The sequence below is a fragment of the Macaca thibetana genome, chromosome 6 (assembly GCF_024542745.1).
Source record: "Macaca thibetana thibetana isolate TM-01 chromosome 6, ASM2454274v1, whole genome shotgun sequence".
Classification (NCBI taxonomy): Eukaryota; Metazoa; Chordata; class Mammalia; order Primates; family Cercopithecidae; genus Macaca; species Macaca thibetana.
Genome location: NC_065583.1, coordinates 122,536,619 through 122,556,958, shown reverse-complemented (window position 1 = coordinate 122,556,958; position 20,340 = coordinate 122,536,619). Strand labels below are relative to the sequence as shown.

At 41.5% G+C, this 20,340-nt stretch overlaps 1 pseudogene; it reads left to right on the top strand.

Moving 5' to 3' along the window:
* LOC126956172 (sal-like protein 4) overlaps positions 1-20,075 on the top strand; it is a 79,869-nt pseudogene extending 59,794 nt beyond the window's left edge.
* Positions 20,076-20,340: the final 265 nt, after the last annotated feature.

The following is a 20,340-nucleotide window of genomic DNA, read 5'->3' as shown; positions in this document are numbered from 1 at the left end:
AGACATTGGAGAGTTTCATAAGGAATGGGGCAGGGGAGGTGGGGAGGAGAGTTGATTAAACGATCTTTGAAAAGATCAGGAGGGACTGGACAATGCTAGACTGGATGACAAGGGTCAAGGTCAAAAGGTGTTAAAGTTGCTTTGTAATATTCGTGTGTTTTATAGTCTAATATGCTGTATATATGGCTCTGTAATTTGCTCTTGTTAAACTAATATATAGCGGATATCTTTCCAATTTAGTACCTCCTTTTAACAGCTATATAGTATTTTGTAGTGTATATAAATGTCTTTAATCTTACTGAAGGATATTTATATGTGGTCAGTTTTTCCTCTTGTGTGCAGTGCTGCTGTGACTCTTCTAGTATCCGAGGGGCAGATTTCTAGAGAAGAATTGCTGAGGGAATGCATGTGACGGCCAAAGTGACCTTGAAAAAGGTTATACTGATTTTCACTTGGGAGGACTATTTCTAACTAAATGAAACTTTATGTTTCCATAAACTAGAAAACTATACCTCACTTGTAAAATGCATTTTAATTTTTTCTTTACAAAAACAAATCCTGACTATTCACTTGACATTACCTTAGATGTGGGCTCCCTCCTCTACTCCTGTAACTAGTGACCATTATTCTTTTTTTCAAAAAAGAATTTTTTTCTATTTAAAAATAATAGCTTGAAAAATAGTAAACAATTAAAATATTATTCAATATTTGTTAAAAATCTCTAGATCTAATTTAAATATTGAAACATGACTTCGTTACAGACCTAAAATTGTTGAGGAAAAATACCATCTTGTGAAAAACTTCAGATATATCACAGATTGGAGTAAACTCCAATGGGAATTTTAATTTTTTATATGAACTATATTATTTATTCTATTGGATAAAATTGATACTTTTTAGTAGCCAATAAAATTTTGGGCAACTTAATACACAAAACAAACAACCAAAAGACAAACCACCAAACCAAGGAACTTATAAAACTCCTGGAAACACCACGCAAGTGATTTCATATGCCAGATATATTCTAATTACGAACTAAAACCACAATGTAGCTGCATTACTTCATTAATCGTAGTTTCATAAACACCAAAATGAAAAGAAAAAGAGAATAAAAGGTAGCAGTGATTTGATTGAACAGAGGGACACATTAGTCAGACTTTGGGTTGTAAGTGACAAAGCCTAACTCAATGAGGGCTGAGCACAAAAAGGGAATTTGCTTGTTCCAAAACTAGAAAATACAGAAGTGGCTACAGGTACCTGATCTGAACACTCAAAAGATGTTGACCAATTGTGTTCCATCTTCCACACTCTATCCTCCATCATTTCACCTTCCCTCATATTTTAACTCATTTCTCTCAGTGTTTCATTTCTTCTGTACATGGCAGGCAAGATGGCCTCCAGCAGTCCAGGACTAGAAGATCAGAGCTTAGCAGCCACAAGGGCAAGAAAGCTGCTTCTTTTCAGAGGAGACAGGGATGATTCCCAGGAAAATTGGCCCTAATCTTAAGAAACAATTTAAGCTCTCTGAAATACACTGTCTACATTTGTAAAAGTTTTGTGAGTTTAAATGAATGTTGTATGTAACATATGAATGCAGTGCCAGGTACAAGGCAGATGTCCAATAAATGGTAGCTCAAAAGAAAGAGAAAGTTGAGAAATAGTGTGCTTTGGAGAGGAAGACAATGCGTTGTCATGTTCTAGTGGTGTCTGAGGTGCTCATGAGAGACTTGGAAAGAAATGTGTAGCAGGCAACCAGTGACAGGGATCTGAGACTTGGAGGTAACATTTGGGAGAGACTGTGGTTAGAATCATGGGAGTTTGTTACGGATTTTAAGGCCTCTTTGTGCTGGCCAAAGAAATCCTAGCTTGTAGTTACAAACACGGGTTCTGTGCTGGGAAGAGCTCAAGGGTGGCCATGCCCTAGAAGTGGGTTGGAACAGTATCTCTCCTGGGACTCTTGTGCCAAAACAGAGTTGTGTTTTTCTATTGTTTTCTCAGGAGATTCTTGCCTAGAGCTTGGGTTGTTCCTTTTTCTCATTGCTATTTTTATCCACTTGATGGTGTGGATTTTTTCTGAAATTTCACTTCATTTATTTCAAGACAGTGCTTTAAAAAACATCTATGCCATTATTTTTTCCAAGTGCTATGTGAGGTCACAAGAGTGAACATTACAAATAGCAGTGAAGCAGATTAGAGCAGTTCTTTCTGGGATCAGATTCAAGATTTATCTATAGGACAGAGGTCTCTGGAGGAATCTGTGATATCAAAAGGGTGTAGTCAACTCCTAGCAGTCATAGGCAGAATTCAGGGCAGAGAAACAACTGTGGATATATTAAGATATATGTGTAATGTCCTGTTCGAGGCTGTAAACTACTAAGGGTCATTTGTAGAATCTGCAAAACTTTTAGTTTAATGTGGTTCCCTAATTAGTGGTAAATAATAATACCTACCATTCAGAATGCTTAGGTGATGTGAGAAGAAGTTTACTCCTAAAAGAGAAAAATGGAGGGAAATTACATTTGATAACAGGATGGGTGTCATAGTTTTTTATCACTACTGTAACAAATCATCACAAACTTAAGAGTTTAAAACAACACAAATCTATCATCTCACACTACTGTAAGTCAGAACTGTAGGTTGGCTAGGCTGATTTCTCTGCTCCAGGGCTCACAAAACCTAAATCAAGGTGTTGGCCAGGCTGCGTTCCTTCCTGGGGGCTCTAGGGAAGAGTTCACTTCCAAGCTCATTCAGGTTGTTGGCCAAATTCAGTTTCATGTGTTTGCAGGACTGAGGTCTTCATTTTCTTGCTGGATCTTGGCCAGGGGTCTTTGTCAGCTTCTAGAGGCCACCTGGATTCTTTGGCTCATGGCCCCTTCCTCCATCTTCAAAGCCAGCAATGGTGGGTGGAGTCCCTCTCACACTCTGCATCCCTCCAACCTCTTCTTAGGTCTCCTCCATCAGGTAGCACCTCTCTGAAAGACTCTTTTGCCTTCCTCTTCTGCTTCTAAGGGCTCATGTGAGCATAATTGTGCTGACCTAGGTCATCCAGAATAATCTCCCCATTTTAAAGTCAGCTCATTGGTAACCTTAATTCTTTCTGCAACACTCCTTCACAGTAGTATTTAGATTCATATTCCTTTGAATAATCAGAGATGAGAATCTTGGGGGGACATCTTCGAAATTCTGCCTACCACAGTGGGTTAAATGGGATTCATAGAGCTTCTTCCCCAGTGGATCTCTATAGGGCTTTTTAGAAGTTCTCGTGGTTCTTTCAGAGTTTAGGACATTGTCTATGATTATATCAACAGAATTGAAGAGTCTGATCTACATAGACCCGCAAGAGAGTGCAGAAAATACTGTGTGTGTGTATGTTTGTGTGTATATGTGTGCGCGTGTGTGTGTGTGAGAGAGAGAGAGCAAGAGTGAGAGTGTGAGCGAGAGAGAGAGAGAAAGAGAGAGAGAGAGAGAGAGAGAGAGAAAGAGAGAGAGAGAGGCACCAGCATAAGTCTGCATCTGCTGCAGTTAGTAGAAGCAAGAGCTGTAGGAAGGAAGAAAACCAGTGGATTTTTTTTGGTTGGTTCTTGGATATGTTCAGGAGGTGTAAGGGGCTGAACTATTTTATCCCCGAATTCATACATTGCAGCTGTAACTCCTGGTCCCTGTGAATGTGACTATATTTGGAGATAGGGTCTTTAAAGAGGTAATTGAGTTAAAAAAAAGTCATTCAGGTGGCCCTTAATCCAATACTGCTCGTGTTCTTTTAAGAAGAGGAAATTAAAACACAGAGATGTACAGAGGAAACCATTTGAAGACACAGAGAGAAGATGGCCACCTATAAGCCCAGGGCAGAGGCCTCAGAAGAAATCATCTCTTTGATCTTGGACTCCCAGCCTCCAGAATCATGAGAAAATAAATATCTGTTATTTAAGTCACTCAGTATGTGGTACTTTGTTATGGCAGCCCTAGTGGACTAATAGAGGAGGCTTCGTTTCCACAAGGAAGGCTGAAATCTTGACCAGGGAGAAGCTGGTAGCTCCAGCCTGCAGCAACTATCTTTCCTTCATCTGGTGGCAGCTGGGGTTTTCTCAGCTAGCATGGCCCTAGAAGGAATTCTAGTGGCTGCCCACATCAACTTTGGGGTTCATAATGGTGGGTTCTGGCCATTCCCACTCCAGACACCTGTCACGAGTATTTGGGTTGAGGGCACATGCTCAGAGTGGGTGTAGGAGGGATGTGGTTGCTTTCTTGGTGATTTCAGGACCTGCCCAGCAAAGGGGTGTGGGCAACTTGCTGTGCATACTCTGGCTTCTTTATTTTCTCGTCCTCCAGGGCCCTGCAACCCATAGTTGTGTGATTTTGGCAGAAGGGCTGTGGCATGCCTAGTTTTGGAATAAAAGGAGTACTGGGGTAGAAGGTCAGGTAGTCTGAGTTCCTATCCCAACATTGTAAATAATTAGAAATTTTACTGTGGGCACATTGCTACTTTTCTTCATCTGTAAAATGAAATGGTTGCATTCCAGAATTCTGTGATTCTGTGAATCATTGGTAGACATGGATTACCTAGATGGTTTAAAGTATGAAATCTGAGAAACACCACCATATAAAGTTAAAGCTCAAACTCAAACTTCTCTTCCTAGGAAGTGTGGAGAGCTTCATAACTTCCATGCCGTGGTGCTTCTATTGGTGAATTTCATTTAGTTATTCATTTGTTGTAGCTAAAAAGAAAGATTTCACAATAACCCCTTCTTGGACGGGATTAAAGTTCAACTCAGGAAATCTCAAAGGTTGGCTATTACTTTGCTTTCTATTTTTAACCACACTTCATTTCAGAGAATAATATTTTCCTCTGTGTCTGAGTGGTGCTCTAGAAACAGAATGAAAACATGCTTCTCAAAAGCCCTGTTGCTCTAATGAGTACCTACCCTGAAGGGTATGCCCAAGTTCAAGATGTGAAACTCTGAGAATGTAAAATTTTCATCTGTTGTTAATTATTGCTGTATGTATTCAGTTTTCTGAAGTCAGATGGTTTGTAGTAAGACATTGAAGTTTTACATCCAGTAAATATTTGTATACACATCCCCCAAACGTGTGGAATAAACAGAATGATTTGCAACTTCCTGTAAATTAAGGTTATTTTGAATTTGAAAATGCTTGAGAAGGAAAACAAGCGTCTAGGCAAAACTGTGAGGCTTAATTTGTACTCATCTACCTTAGGATTTCCTTCGCAAAGTCAAGAACATGAAGTGCAGGGTCTGGATGTGAAATTATAAGTTTTTGCTTGGGTAAAATTTCCATGAACTTTGGCCTACTCTCTAATTGGAATGTGAAATTTTGAGCAAGTCCATCCAAATTTTATTAATTTGGCAGACCATTATACCTTAATGAAAAATGAACAAAATTTGCAGTTTTTGACAAAGAAAATATTTTACCTCTAGACCATGAACCTCTTTGGAAAAATTTTATTTCTTCGATGAGGTGTCCTTGATGATAAATTTGGGAGCGCTCACAGACCCAAATGTATAATTTGTAGTTGGTCATCTGTTGTTTAATGATATTATTCCAACACTTCTCAAATCTTTTTTTTTTTTTTTTGGTCACCATGGAGTGGTTCTTATAGATTTTAAACGAAAGTTGAAGAGAAAGCTGTGATTTCCGTGAATTAAAAAAAAATTGTTGAATATTTTTTGAAAACAATTGTTAGGTAAGAGCTTAGTGTAATTAAGGACCAATTCCAAGAGCAGGAAAATGAGGGAGAACTAGCCATTTACCATAGCAACTGGAGTAAAAACAGAAAATGAAGTTTTTCTGTAGCCTCAAGTACAATTGAGAGAAGTGTTTTCAGCAGGGGCTTAGGTTTGAAAATTGAGGACTTTCTTTTGATCCTCTGGTACTAAATTGAAACGTTTAGCTGGAGCCCCAAAAGGCTTTACACTAACAGGAGGCTGCCACTCATGAGCTTGTGAGTGGGGTGGGGATAGGGGTCAGGGAAGAGTTGGGAGGATGTACCTATAAATAAAGAATTAGAATGCAAAGTAGAGTGAAAAATGTGCTATCTGGAGTGACACACTTATTGATGAGAGGTGGAAGGAGGAGCTAATGATGGTTTTTGACTAAGGCAATTGAGGAAGTTTCTGCGGGGAGGTGGCATTTTGTTGGAGTCCTAAAGGATGAGTAGTAGTTGATAAATACAGGCAAATTGAAAAAATAACAATGACCAGAACTAAAATGTGCACATTAGGCATTATGCTAAGCTTATTTAAATGTATTATCTCTTAAATCCTACAAAAACTCCATAGTACACATAATTGTTGTCCCCATCTTAAAGGTAAGGAAACTCAGGTAAAGTTAATTTGACCAATATGACATAAATGCATTTGAATTAAGATATGTTGATTCAAGCTCTCCTGGGCTCTTTCCAGGAGAGAGGGGTGGTCTACAAGAAGGAGACACCTTCATCAAAGAGCCAGATGAGCAATTTTGGAGGAAATGCAAGGTTTTATGTGGCTTACATATAGGACATTTGGGACAATGAAGTAGGAGAAAGAGAAATGAGATTGAGGCCAGATGGCAGAGTCCTGAATATTATTATAAGGATTTTTTTTTCTCCAGGCAACGTGGAGACACTAAGGGTTTTTGAGTGGGAGGGTAGTGTGATTTAACTAGTGATTGTAGGATAAGTCTGGTAGCAGCCTGAAAGATGGATTTGAGGAGGGAAAGTTTGGAGGCTAGGGAGACAGTTCCACAACAACTGTGGCACGCAGGTGCGAGGACAAGGAAAAAAGCCAAGGCATGGTTAGTGGGAGTGGGCAGAGGCAGAGCTGAGGGCCATTGCGGGAGTGGAGCTGGCTGGGTATTATAATTGCTTGTGTGGAAGGGTGAGGAGGGAGAGCTTCAGTTTCCTCTGTTTGGAATATAGTGATACCATTGACATAAGGAGTACAGAAGCAAGACTTGGGGAGGAAGAATATGTGTTGGGTTTGAAGTGTGTTGAGCTTGGAACAAATATATCCAGATAGAGATGTCCGAAGGGAATTTGGAAAATCTGGGCCTAGGGCAGAGTAAGAGAATTTGGCAGACACGACATAAACATAAAAGTTGAAGCATAGAACAGAATGGAAGAGAAAACGGAGGCAGACCAAGCTTAGATCCCAGCAAAATGCCTGGATTTAAAGGAGTAGGTGGGAGAATAGAAAGCAGTGGGGGAAAATGTAAAAGGTGTGGTCAGAAGCTTAAGGGCAAATATCCTGAGTTTATAAGTGCCCAGTGGGCAGTGACAATGTCTTAATAATTTGGCTCCTTGGCTTCAGTTAGTGATGCCTTCTGCATAATAGGAGCTCTATGGGTACTTGTTGGATTGAGTTGCATATTTCTGCTCTGAGGAACTAAGAATGGAATAGGCTCTGTAGAAAGGGTTGTGTGTGTCCCTTGAGCTGTCCCAGGAGTGACACAGTGAAGGACAAACCATTCTCACGACCAATTCCATATTAGTGTCATTCTTATGCTTTTGAATATTTCCTTTTTACAGATGTAACAATAGGGACCATCAGGCCCAAGAAAACAAACAAGTGGTATCAAGGCAGGAAACACACACTTGCCCAATTAAGGCACCAGATTTTAAGAAAAAAAGCACCCCAGAGGGTGGGAAAGGCAGGTGGAGAGAAGTAAGTGATGGATTTAGAGTGAACTATTGACTGAGAAAGCCAGTGACTGTTCTGTTTCTTTAGATATAAAATGAAGACCGTAATGCTCTTTTCATGACATTTACTTGACAATTGCACTAATTGTTTAATAACACGGGGGTGTATTTACAGAAAAACTTGGCAGTGATAGTTTTAAAATGGCCTTCCTGTCACTGGAAACCATCATGGACATATTTATATAAGAGACCTTGAAATGATATGGTAAACAGCTTTTCAATGTGATATTTCTAAATCTAATGAGAAATTAGGGAAGACTGATACAATCCACCAGGCTGGTCTAGGCTCCAGACCTCATGGAGAGCTGAGCTAATGGGTAGGATGGAATATGACTTAACCCTAAGGCTGAAGACAAGGGCTGAAGTGGCAGATTTTGGACATACATTGACTATTGCAGAAGGGGAGAAAATGGCCGTGACCAGATCTGTGCTTTATTTTCTGCTCTCTGCACTAGAAGTTCTGATAACAGTGTGGTTTATGCCTGAGTGCAGCTGACTCAGACAGTGGCAGACTTTGAGTCAGTGTTTAAAGGCAAGAGATGATGCTGTTGGCCAGAAGCAATTTCATTTAGGATTAGTATTGTCAGATAAAATACAATATGCTCACTTAAATGTGAATTTCAGCTAAACAACAAAAATTTTTACTGTAACTATGTCTCATGCAACATTTAGGGTATACATATACTAAAAATTTATTTGTTGCTTATCTAAATTTCAAATTTAAGTGGGTGTTGTATGTTTTTATTTGCTAAATCTGGCAATGTCACGTAGGACTGAGTCTCATTAGTGTGAGGTTGCTTTTCTCTTTTATTAGTGCAAACCGGGACCTGGCCTAGGGTGCCAGGAAAACTATCTTATTTTCAAATGTTTGGGTAGGTCCTGGAGAACTTCTGTGTATATCAGCTGTGAAGGTGAGAAATTGACTGAGAATTGGTGGGTTTGAAGATAACTAAGATACTCCTGGCTTTGATTTTATAGAAATTTTTTTATTGTGGTAAAATATACATAACATGAAGTTTACCATTTTAACCATTTTTAAGTGTACAATCCCTTGACGTTAAGTACATTAACATTGTTGTGCAGCCAACATCACTATCCATCCCCCGAACCTTTTCACCTTCCAGAGCTGAAGGTCTATACCAATTAAATAATAACTTCCATTCCCTACTCGCCCTAGTATCTGGCAATCACCATTCTCCTTTCTCTCTCTCAATGAATTATTTGACTATTTCAGGTACCTCATATTAGTGGAATCATACAATATTTGTCCTTTTGTTTTGGGCTTAATTTATGTGTTTGGCTTAGCATAATGTCTTCAAGGTTTATCCATGTTGTAGAATCCTATTAGAATTCCATTGCTTTCTGAGGCTGAGTAATATTCCAATATATACATATAACACATGTTGTCTATCCATTCATCTGTCCATGGTCATTTGGGTTGTTTCCACATTTAGTTTTTTGTGGAACTTTTTTGTGGTTGATTCCACGTTTAGTTTTTTTTAGGAAACTCTACACCTTTTTCCACAGTGGCTGCACCATTTAGGTTGTCACCAACAATGCACAAGTTTTCCAATTTTCCCACATCCTCCCCAGCACTCATTGTTTTCTAGTTTTTGAGTAATAGCTATCCCAATAGAATAGGTCTGTGTAAATGTAATTTTTCTTTTCTTTTTTTTTTTTTTTTTTGAGATGGAGTCTTGCTCTGTCCCAGGCTGGAGTATAGTGGTGCTATCACGGCTCACTGCAACTTCTGGAGACCCAGGTTCAAGCGATTCCCCTGCCTCAGCCTTCTGAGGAGCTGGGACTACAGGTGTGCACCACCACACCTGGTTTTTTTTGTATTTTAGTAGAGACTGGGTTTCACCGTGTTGGCCAGGATAGTCTTGATCTCCTGACCTTGTGATCCGCCCACGTTGGCCTCCCAAAGAGCTGGGATCACAGGCGTGAGCCACTGTACCTGGCCATATATACAATTTTTAAGGATGGCTTGTGGCTTCTGCTCCTAGTTTAAATAAAAATAGTTCACTCTTTCTTGCTCTGGCATCACAGTGGCCATTGGCACTGGCATAAAATTATATATTCACTGCATAAAACATTTCTACAAAGTTAGGAAATGGGTTTCCCAGAGGGACTTTTAAAGGGACTCTGAAGATAGTATCAAAAAGAAGAGTTCTAGAAAAGTTTCCAATTATGATAGCAGTGTTGGACTAAGCACATACCCATCGTTTACTTTGCAAGACACAGGGTGCTTTTCTTTCTGCAAGTTCAGGTTTGTTTGCTGAAGGACGCACTCACACTGAAACACATGCATCATGATTTTGTGGTCATACCTCACAGACCCACACCAATGAATCTGAATCAATTCTTGGAATAGACCTAGTGTCTTTTTCTGGATATTAGTTCCCAACATATTCTGAGTTTTCAGTAATAACACCCACGGTGGCAGTATCAGAGACAGAAGTGAGCTGAATTCAAGTTTGGGACAGAATGTGATTACTCTCAAATCCAGTTATTAACCACCTTTCGGAAAATAGAGGATGACTGTTCCCATGGCAACAGAAACCTTAAAGAAAGAGATCACTTAGCAGCCTGACGTTTTTAGCAAGCTCCACACTGATTCAACCTGCGGGTAAAGGGAACCAAGAACCAAAGTCAAATGTAGCCTCTGTGGCAGGGTTTTTTCCTTTTTACTCCAACAGTGCTTCCTTTTCCCCATAATTCTTCAAAAGAAATCAGTCTGGTGCTATCTTCCCTGTCTTCCGGCCTCTCCCAGGCCCGTTTCCCAACATCCTGGTGTGTGCATATGTGTTTCTATATCTGTTCGTATTCTGTCTGCCTTACTCATCTCTATGTCAATCTAGATTCATGTCCTTCATAGCTGTTAATGAATCATTCAAGGTGTACTTTTAGCTCAGAATTGAATAATCCACCAGAATAAAAAAGATTCCACTATTAAACATCTTTTGAGCAGGGCTTTTGGATTGCTTGTTAGGCAGAAGTCAAATTATCTTACTGTTCTTTTCTTTCTTTTGTTATGGAAATATTTCTCATGAGTGAACACTTCTGATTTGAATTGGTACTAGTGCATGTCTCATTGTTGTGTCTTTACTTGTGAGTGAACATTCTGAGCTGCCTGCCTGCAGATTCCAGTGACAAATGCCATGTTATTTTTAGTACCCTCAGTCACACTGAATAAATCCAATCTTATTTACATAATATGTAAGGCTGAACTCATGGTTTGCTTTATGCTTTTAATGTCACAAGCAGACAATGATATGAACAGTTGCACACTCAGCATACGTGGACACAGTTTTCTTGTTGAATCAAATAGATTTACTAATAGAATGGGTCTGATGTGTTACAGGTTTGCCTAACAGACATTGGTAAATACCCATAAATGATTGTTTGTGGCATTAGTTTTACCTAGAAAATGTTAATTCTTCGACATCTACAAACAGTGAATCATAAGTTTTTCTTGAAACTGTGTTCACTTTAAAGTAGACATGTACAAATGAAATGTGCATGAAATCTCTCCTTTTCCCCGTCCTCTCACAGAATGCATGTAGTCCAGAAGCACTTAGGCCAGGTAAAGAACAAGGATCTTGAATTTGACTATTCAGGCCTTAGTTTATTCTTGACTATAGAAGTAGGAGGGAGAGCATGAAGCCATGATCTTGAGTCAGCTGAGGGATAAGGACATGCCGTGTCTCCCTTCATGAGAGATACTTCCCCCACCATACACTCTCCACGATACACTTCCTCCACTATACACCCTCAGAGCAGTTACTCAAAGACAAGGCTGATTTTTTTTTTTTTTTTTTGAAATGGAGTCTCACTTTGTCACCCAGGCTGGAGTGCAATGGTGCCATCTCAGCTCACTGCAGCCTCCACCTCCTGGGTTTAAGTGATTCTCCTGCCTCAGTCTCCTGAGTAGCTGGGATTACAGGTGCCCACCACCGTGCCCAGCTAATTTTTGCATTTTTAGTAGAGACGGGGTTTCACCATGTTGGCCAAGCTGGTCTTGAACTTCTGAACTCAAGTGATTCGCCTGCTTTGGCCTCCCAAAGTACTGGTATCACAGGTGTGAACCACTGCAGACACTATCTCTAGCCAAGGCTGAAGTTTTAAACAGAACTGGGTTGAGTCTTAAATAATGAAAGAAATCTATCTTCATGACAGTATGTGACTGAAAAGTTATGAGGTAGTTTAAGATATGATTTCAGGAGCTTCTCATCCCATAGGAGATGGGAGCTTGAGAGCATTGTTGGTCAAATTTACTGGAAATAGACTTGTATCATGTTCAAGTCTAGCGTGGAGACTCTGCACTAACCTCCTTTCATCTCTTTGTCTGGGTCCGCCTTCCCTCACCCGAAAAATCTCTTAGTAGCACGTCTAGTTATTTCATCTTGGTCATTCAACCATGAAGGACTTGAGGGACTCCAGTCCATGGAAACACTGAGATTAAGCACTGTTGATGAGATAACAGACCCGAGTTCTGAAAAACAAACATCAATTTATTAAACTTGCCAGTCAAGTGAGCCCTGCATTTGGGAGCGGTTCCCCCCAGATATGCTTGAGCAGAGCTAATATATGTTACTAGGAATGCACAGATGGTTCTGATTAACAGAAGTGGTGACAAGGAAACTGATGGACTCCTAGACCAAGACAGAGCTGCTTTAACACACTCAGCATTCCATCTGTCTTAGGTTAAAGCTGGTTTATTTTGGCTTTGCAGGTCCTGATAGGATTTCAAACAGCAAAGTTTCTCGAGGGGGATGATTCTAAGGCATAAGGCTCTTCAGTACGATGTCCTTGATGTTGATTTGATTTAGAGAACATGATAGGTTAAGGCTGTGTCCTTGATGCTTGCTAGCAGAAGCCCTTTAACAGTTTCACAGCATGACAACTGTATGTGAAAGAGGCAGGACATGCAGGGGAGGTGGGGGAAGCCTGGCTAGAGATGGTGGCAGGCAGCAGAGAAAAACATGTTGTAAAGAGATCCTGGACCACAGCCACATAAATGTGCTTGTGCAAAAGAATGGAGAGGGGAATGCTTGCCCTTGCCTGAAGGCAGGGCGGACATTGGGTCTCCACTGCATCCCCCAAGCTTTGCATGGTACCTGGCACAGGGCAAATGCTCTCTAAGTATTTGTTGAATGAATGAATGAATGATAGGAAGATGGGGAAAACAGTCCAACAGGAGAACAATTTAAGACAGTAGAGGGTTCAAGGCCTGAGGCTGTGGCTGGGAGAAGATGATGAGAGCTTAGGTTCCCTGGCCTGGGTCATTTCTGAGACACAGACTTTACAGGCCCTTGCCCCTAATACATTCACACCAAGTGGTAACTGCTGTCAGGGTGAACTTTGCTCTCACAGAGGAGTTGTAGGGAGGGGTGAGGAGTGGAGAGGAGAAATCACCGGACTCTAGGTTCCTGAAGGAGTCGATGGAAAATGAGTGAAAACAAGTCCCCCTGTCTTTTTTAAACCACTGTACACTTAACTTGCTGCAGGTACTCTGCTAGACCCTTCTGACACTCTCTAGTCCTTGTAGCAAGCCGCTGCAGTTATAGTAGTGAAACCCGTATTACCAACCAATGAGGGAGGGAGCTGTGACTTCCCTAGGCGCGCATAGATGACAGGGACAGGCTGATGTCATAGTCCATTCTGTCTTGTCTTTGAGACCCTTGATGCCACTCTTACCTGAAGTTCACAGGCAAGGTGGGATCCAGAGAGCCCTTTGGCCAGGCTGCCCTGAGCATGACATTAGCTAAAGAGGATGAGGCTGGCCTTCCCGACCTTGGTGCCCACCAGGTCAGAGGTCTGCTGTTCCAGGGTGCTGGCTGCTTCTCTTACAGGGTGGAACACAGAGTGAGTGCAAGCCCAAGGAACCAAGAACTTCAGTTCTTCATTCTTTTCTTGCTTTACAAAAAAATTTCGTGGAACTTGAAAGCCTGATCGTGAAGTTGACTAAATGAGAATTGCGCTAAGGTAATTTTGAAAAGGAAGAATACTCCACAAGGAGTGCGGGGACTCTTTTGGCTTATCTCCTTACTTCAGATATAAAAAATCCATAAAGCTGGAGAATGAAACAATAGTGGCACATTTTTAGGTGGCAGTTCGGTATATTTATCAAAACTGACAATAAATAAGAATTTTATTTTTAAGAACTATTCTTGAGAAAAACTAAAAATTCATATATAGATCTATGTATTAGGGTGTTCATTGCAGCCTTGCTTGTAAGAGTTTAAATGTGGAAATGTTCCAGATTTACATCAGTACAGTAGAGGTTACATTAATTAGGATATGATCACACCATAAATACCATGGAACCATTAAAAGAAATTAAGCGGAGTCAAATATGCTGACTTGAAAGGACCTGAAATATATTGGGAGTGAAGGAATGAAAAAAGCAAGTCACAAAACAATATTATGTAATTATGTTACAAACACATTGGAATGTATTTGGAAGGATGCACACAAACAATTTTTAGTGACAAACTTTGCAATTAGAGAAAAAGTCAAGGGATGGTCTCACTTTTTTGATATACCTCTGCGTGGTTTTCCTCTTTTATAAAGAGCATATTCATGTGTTAATTGTGTATTTAATAAAATGATAATGTGGGGAAACAGAACCTGGATATTTGGGAAACGAGAAAGACAAGACAAATTAAAGATAATTTCAGGTTTAATCCTACAGGTGAGTTGACATGAAATTTAATGGACTAGATAGAACCCACTGCTATCACTGGTATGGGCTGCTTATTTGAAGGCAGAATATCTTTGAGCCCTAGTTACAGCCAAATTTTTGTGGCCAAAGAGATCATAGTGCCCTGAAGTATTCTGGGAGCGGTTAAGAATAGGTTTATTGCAGCCAAATTAAATGGGGTCTTAGTGGCTTTGATCGTAGAAGTTAGTACATGAAGAAAGGAAAAAAAGCAATAGGCTGAAACTGCTCCAGCAGAAGCAAGGAAGGGAGTATCCCCTGGAAAAGTATCAGGAAGCTGTGCAGCACTGCAGGTGGGGAAGAGGAGAGAGCTACCTGTCATAGCTGCAATTAATATGAGAGCATTCTCTTATCCAGCAGAAACATGAGTTAGATGCCTTTTAAGAAAATTGAAATATGACTTAATTACCTAGTAAAATTATGAATATGATAGAAGTATGAAGCCTAAAAAGAAACATTTCTTCTTCATTCCTGTTTCTAATTCTATACTTGTTCCCATTAATCACCACTGTTAGAGTTTGGTGTGAATTCTTCCAGAGCATTTAGGCTTATACATATGTACACAAACACACATAGAAGCACACTCACACACAATGACACGTGTGCAAAGTTAAAAAAAAATACCTAAATATTTTCCTAACGTAGTCTCGTTCTGAGCCTCAACAGGAGGCTGTGCCCACAGAACTGGCTCACCAAATTTTGGAGTTCTTCTTTGCGTTTCTTTGTGAAATGCTCTTCGGCGGCTCTGGAGAGAATAGCTCTTCCCGAGTGCTTTCACCAGCACACTTGGGAAAGCAATGCAGGGTGGTTGTAAGTGTCACTGAGGGGGCAGATGTTGATTTGGATTTAGAAGAAACGGGATGCAGGAGTCTTAGATTTGGGTGATTTGTAGTGCAGTGAGTTTAAGAATTTTAGCTCCAGAAATGCGGATTTGAACACGGGTTTTCGCACTATCTCTATAAGCTTAGGAAAATTACTTAACCGTTTAGAACCTGTTACCTCACTTATAAAGTGAGAGTACAATGGTGCCTATCTTATTGCAAGGGGGTTCTGAGGACTAAAGAGGCAATGCCTACAAAATGTTTATCACCTTGCAAAGCATGTACTGAATAATCAATAAAGTAGGCTGCATTTATTTTATTTTATTCCTGTTCCAGGTCACTTTTAGATCACTTTTGAACACTTAGAGTCCTCTTCTAGTCCTTCTAAAAACTGCTTTTCCAAAGGCTTGACTTGCTTGCCTTTGTTTTCTGATCTAATATTTATGCACATTTTCTACTTTTAATCTATCATGTTTGCTTCGATATGCCAAGACTCCCACATGGTGTTTTGAAAATGAACCAAGAGGTTGGGCGTGGTGGCGCACGCCTGTAATACCAGCACTTCAGGAGGCCGAGGTGGGTGGATCACGAGGTCAAGAGATGGAGACCATATGACCAACATGGTGAAACCCCGTCTCTACTAAAAATACAAAACAATTAACTGGACATGGTGGCATGTGCCTCTAATCCCAGCTACTCGGGAGGCTGAGGCAGGAGAATCGCTTGGACCCAGGATGTGGAGGTTGCAGTGAGCCAGGATTGCTCCACTGCACTCCAGCCAGCCTGGGTGACAGAGTGAGACTCAGTTTCAAAAAAGAAAATGAACCAAGAACAAACCAAAAGTGCTTCACACACAACTTCTTGGACTTACCTTAAATTGAGTTATAGTTGATCATTTCTTGCATTTTAAACAACTTTATTTCTTGGTTGATTTAGTGGCACAATTTTCCAAATTCATATTTGGTTTTTGACCTCAAGGGCTGAAGAGTCTCCTTGCTTTTGGCCTTGTAGAAATTTAGCTGCTTTCGTGCTTCTTGTCACTAGCTGACTCTTGACTCTATCAGTCCATATAGAATAGTCATAAATTAATCTGATGTTAGATTAAGTCTTAGTTGCACATCTAAGGGTTCTGTCAATTTATCTATTTATTCAATAAATCTTTATGAGTGTCCCTGAGTGTTAGGAATTTTACTATGTTTCAGGGATAGGGTAGTAATAGAGACAGCCTCTTCTTTCATGAAATGCAGAGTCCGGCAAGGCCCATACACATTAAGTCATGAATTACTAATGCGGTAGTGCTCTGCTGGGTGATATGCTGTGACAGGGACCCAGGCAGGGCTCCCTGGGGGAAGTGATACTGATATGAGATCTGAAAGAGGAATGAATAAAGTGAGAAGTAGAAGAATATTCTATACAAAAGCAACTGCATATCCAAAGACCCAGACATAAGAGAAGTCTTGTAGTATTTGAAGAACTGAAATAAAAGTAATGATTGGAGTGGAGAGAGTGAGGGTGTTGAGAGCTGAGGTGGGACTGAAGCCATATGAGGGATTTATGCCTTCCAGGAGTTTCTCTGACCGGTTTCTGATAACAAGTGGTTACATAGTCTAGACTGTTGCTGAGTTCGCAATGATGACAACATTGAACCTCCTTGAACACAGCAGCATTTTATTGCTCTTTGGCGACTAATGAAATTTTGTCTCTGGTGAAGTAATTGGATTCTTAGCATGACACATTTTAATTCAAGTCAAGAAGACAGAAATATAAAAGACTAGTGAGTGATTGCCTCAAGTTTATATAGAAATAGAAAGGACTTGGAACTAGAGAGTCTTTGTTTTGAATGGTCTTTCTGGACTTTCCTTTGTTAGCCTTTGTCTTTTGTCTACTTTTTGTCTTCTTAAACTTTGTCTACATGTAGTCAAACGGAATGGACAAAGCAAAAACAAAACAACAATAGATTCTGCTTCAGAGCTGCAAAGCTCCAGGCAACTTCGATGCTTCACAGTTAAAATTTTCCTTTCAGTAGCTGCAGTTGCAATCGTCTCTAGCATCAGCAAAGAGGTGGCAGGAGCATCATGTTTCCGAGATCCAACTTGTAAGGCATGTAGGAATGGGATACTACCTAAGAGGGAATTCTAGTCTTTCATTCTATGTAGAATTAAAAAGACTTATCTTTTAGCTAAAACCCCTGACTGTTTAGAATAATATGATTTAGGATAATCAATAAATATACTTATAGAGATATAATACTATATAGATTATTTGATATAAATGTTTAATTCGTTCTTAGTAGTATGTATCGAATTTTACCTATGGCTCTGTCTTGTCTTACTCGAAAAGCAGAACGATTTCTTTCTTAGAAAGAAAGCTACCAGTTCCCAGATGCCCACTCCTATTCTTTTTAAGGAATCATAATTTGTTCTCCTTCGAGCCCAGATTTCTCAGTGAATTCTCCAGTATGCTCACAGCTCTCCCTCCAGATATTTTGAGAGCTTGGAGTCATAGTCCTGCATTTTTAAGGAAGCTGTGAAAACCCACATGAGCTCTCCTTTTCCAGCCGTAGAAAAAACTAAATAGTGTCCAGCACCACTGTTGGTTGAGAGTCCTTTGGATCTAAGTTTTCTTCTTCTGTATTCTGCTGGGTTCTCGTGAAAAACTAATTTGAGATGATAGCAGAAAATAAAAGACACTGGCAGAAGGATTTTCAATGTTAAGAACTGACCTATGACAAAACTGGCCATTTTGCATCTTTGTCATATTTACAGGTTTACTTTTCTAATATTTATTCTTTGGATTTGCGGGGCTGGAGGGGCGGTAAGGTAGCCATAGCCAGGAATATTTGTACAATGACGGAAAACTAATAAAGATGTGAATTTTGTTAAAGAAAGATTCTCAGATCACAATATATTCTTGGCAGTGCAGAAGAGTATTCTCTTGGGGATAGAGGGAGTGTCCAGATAAGTCAGAATGAAAATGAGCGGGGAAGATGGGTATATTTCCCAACTGTGGAATTTGTGGCAGAGAGAGCAAATAACTGCGGCTCTCCTGGCGCCTGGTTGCTCGCACCACGTCGAGGCCCAAGCAGGCAAAACCCCAGCGGATCACCGCGGAGGAGGACCTGGGCAAGCAGCAGCCGACCACGGAGTTTGCAGATGTGGCCCCCACGGCGTCGGCGACGGGGGAGCTTGGTGCTCGGTGGGAGAAGACGCAAGTCTGAGAAATGCTGTGCGAAGTTCTTTAGCGTCTTTGAGTTGTTGGAACATAAGAAAAATTGCACTAAAATCCACCTGTCTTCATCATGAATGATGGCGAGGGTCCAGTGCCTTCAGAAGACATCTCTGGAGCTGTACTGAGCCACCAGCCACCCAGTCCAAGCAGTGAGGAAAGTCACAGGGAGAATGGGAGCAGCTCAGGGGACATGAAGGAGAAGCTGGTGCGGAATCTGTGATGTATCTAAAGACAAAGACGGGCCTGCCACCCACCCCCCAGTACATAAGATATTTACCCAAAGGCAAAGTGGCCAACACTGACGTGTCCTTGCAGGCACTACGGGACACCAAGGTGGCGGTGAATCAGCGGAGCGCAGATGCCCTGCCTGCCCCTGTGCCTGGCGCCAACAGCATCCTCGAGCCGATACTGTGTCTGCAGCAGCAGAGGCAGCTACAGCAGACCCAGCTCACCGAGCAGATCCGCATCCCGGTGAACACGTGAGCCGCTCATGCCTGCACTTCAGCGGGGCGGCCGACACCCTGAAGACCTTGGGCAGTCACATGTCCCAGCAGGTTTCTGCAGCTGTGGTTTTGCTCAGCCAGAAAGCTGGAAGCCAAGGTCTGTCTCTGGACACCTTGAAACAAGCCAAGCTACCTCACGCCAACATGCCTTCTGCCGCCAGCTCCTTGTCCCCAGGGCTGACGCCCTTTGTTCGGAAGCCGGATGGGACCTGGGTGCTCCCAAACGTCGTGTCCCGCCTCCCCAGTGCTTTACATCCTCAGGCCCCGGGCTCAGTGTTCTTCCAGGGCCCTTTCTCCTCTGTGGCGCCAGACCTATCCAAGGGAAGGGGAAGCCACCGAACATCTCCGTGGAGGAGGTCAAACCCAAAGATGAGGCAGTCCTCTCCAAGCACAGGTGTAAGTGCTGTAGCAAGGTTTTTGGGACTGATAGCTCCTTACAGATCCGCTTCCGCTCCCACACTGGAGAGAGATCCTTCGTGTCCTCTGTCTGTGGTCATCTTTTCGCCACCAAGAACGACTCGAAGTGCACTTTCGCTGACATCCCTAGGTGAAGGCAAACCCCCAGCTGTTGGCTGAGCTCTAGGACAAACTGGCAACAGGCAATGGCATCCCCTATGTACTCTCTGTACCCCTCCCTGTAGATGAATCAAGTCTCTTTCTAGACAGCATACCTGTCCTTGTAACCCCCTTGGTAGGGCTACCTGAGAATCCCTCTTTGGTGACTAACCCCAAGGACCTCAAGGGTGGCCCCCTGCCAACCAACTTGCAGCCTGGGCCTTCTCCAGAAAGTGAGGGTGGACCCACACATCCTGGGGTGGGATCAAACAATAATTCCCCAAGGACTGGTGGCTTCCAAGGGAATAGGACCATGGACCCCAACAAATGTCTCATTTGCCACCGATTCTTAAGCTGCCAGAGCTCCCTCAAGATGCATTACTGCACCCACAGTGGGGAGAGATTAATCCAGTGTAAGATCTGTGGCCACGCCCAAAGGTAACCTGAAGACACACCTCGGGGTTCACTGAACTAACACGTCCATTAAGACACAGCATTCTTGTCCCATCTGCCAGAACAAGTTTGCCAACGCAGTGATGCTGCAGTAGCAGATTTGCCTACTCTAAGATGGATGGCTCCCAATCAGGTATCAGTGCAGATGTAGAAAAACCAGGTGCTACTGCCAGCGTTCCCAAAACCAGTTTCTTCACTTCTTGGAAGAAAACAAGATTGCAGTCAGCTAAGCTAAAGGAGAACTTGCGTGGAAGGAGAAATGCAGACAGAGTGAAATCTCTAGAATCTGCTTTTTTGGTAAGAATTCATCTCCTGTTTTGTTTTTCTTACTGATATGCAAATGATGTTTACGACGGTTGT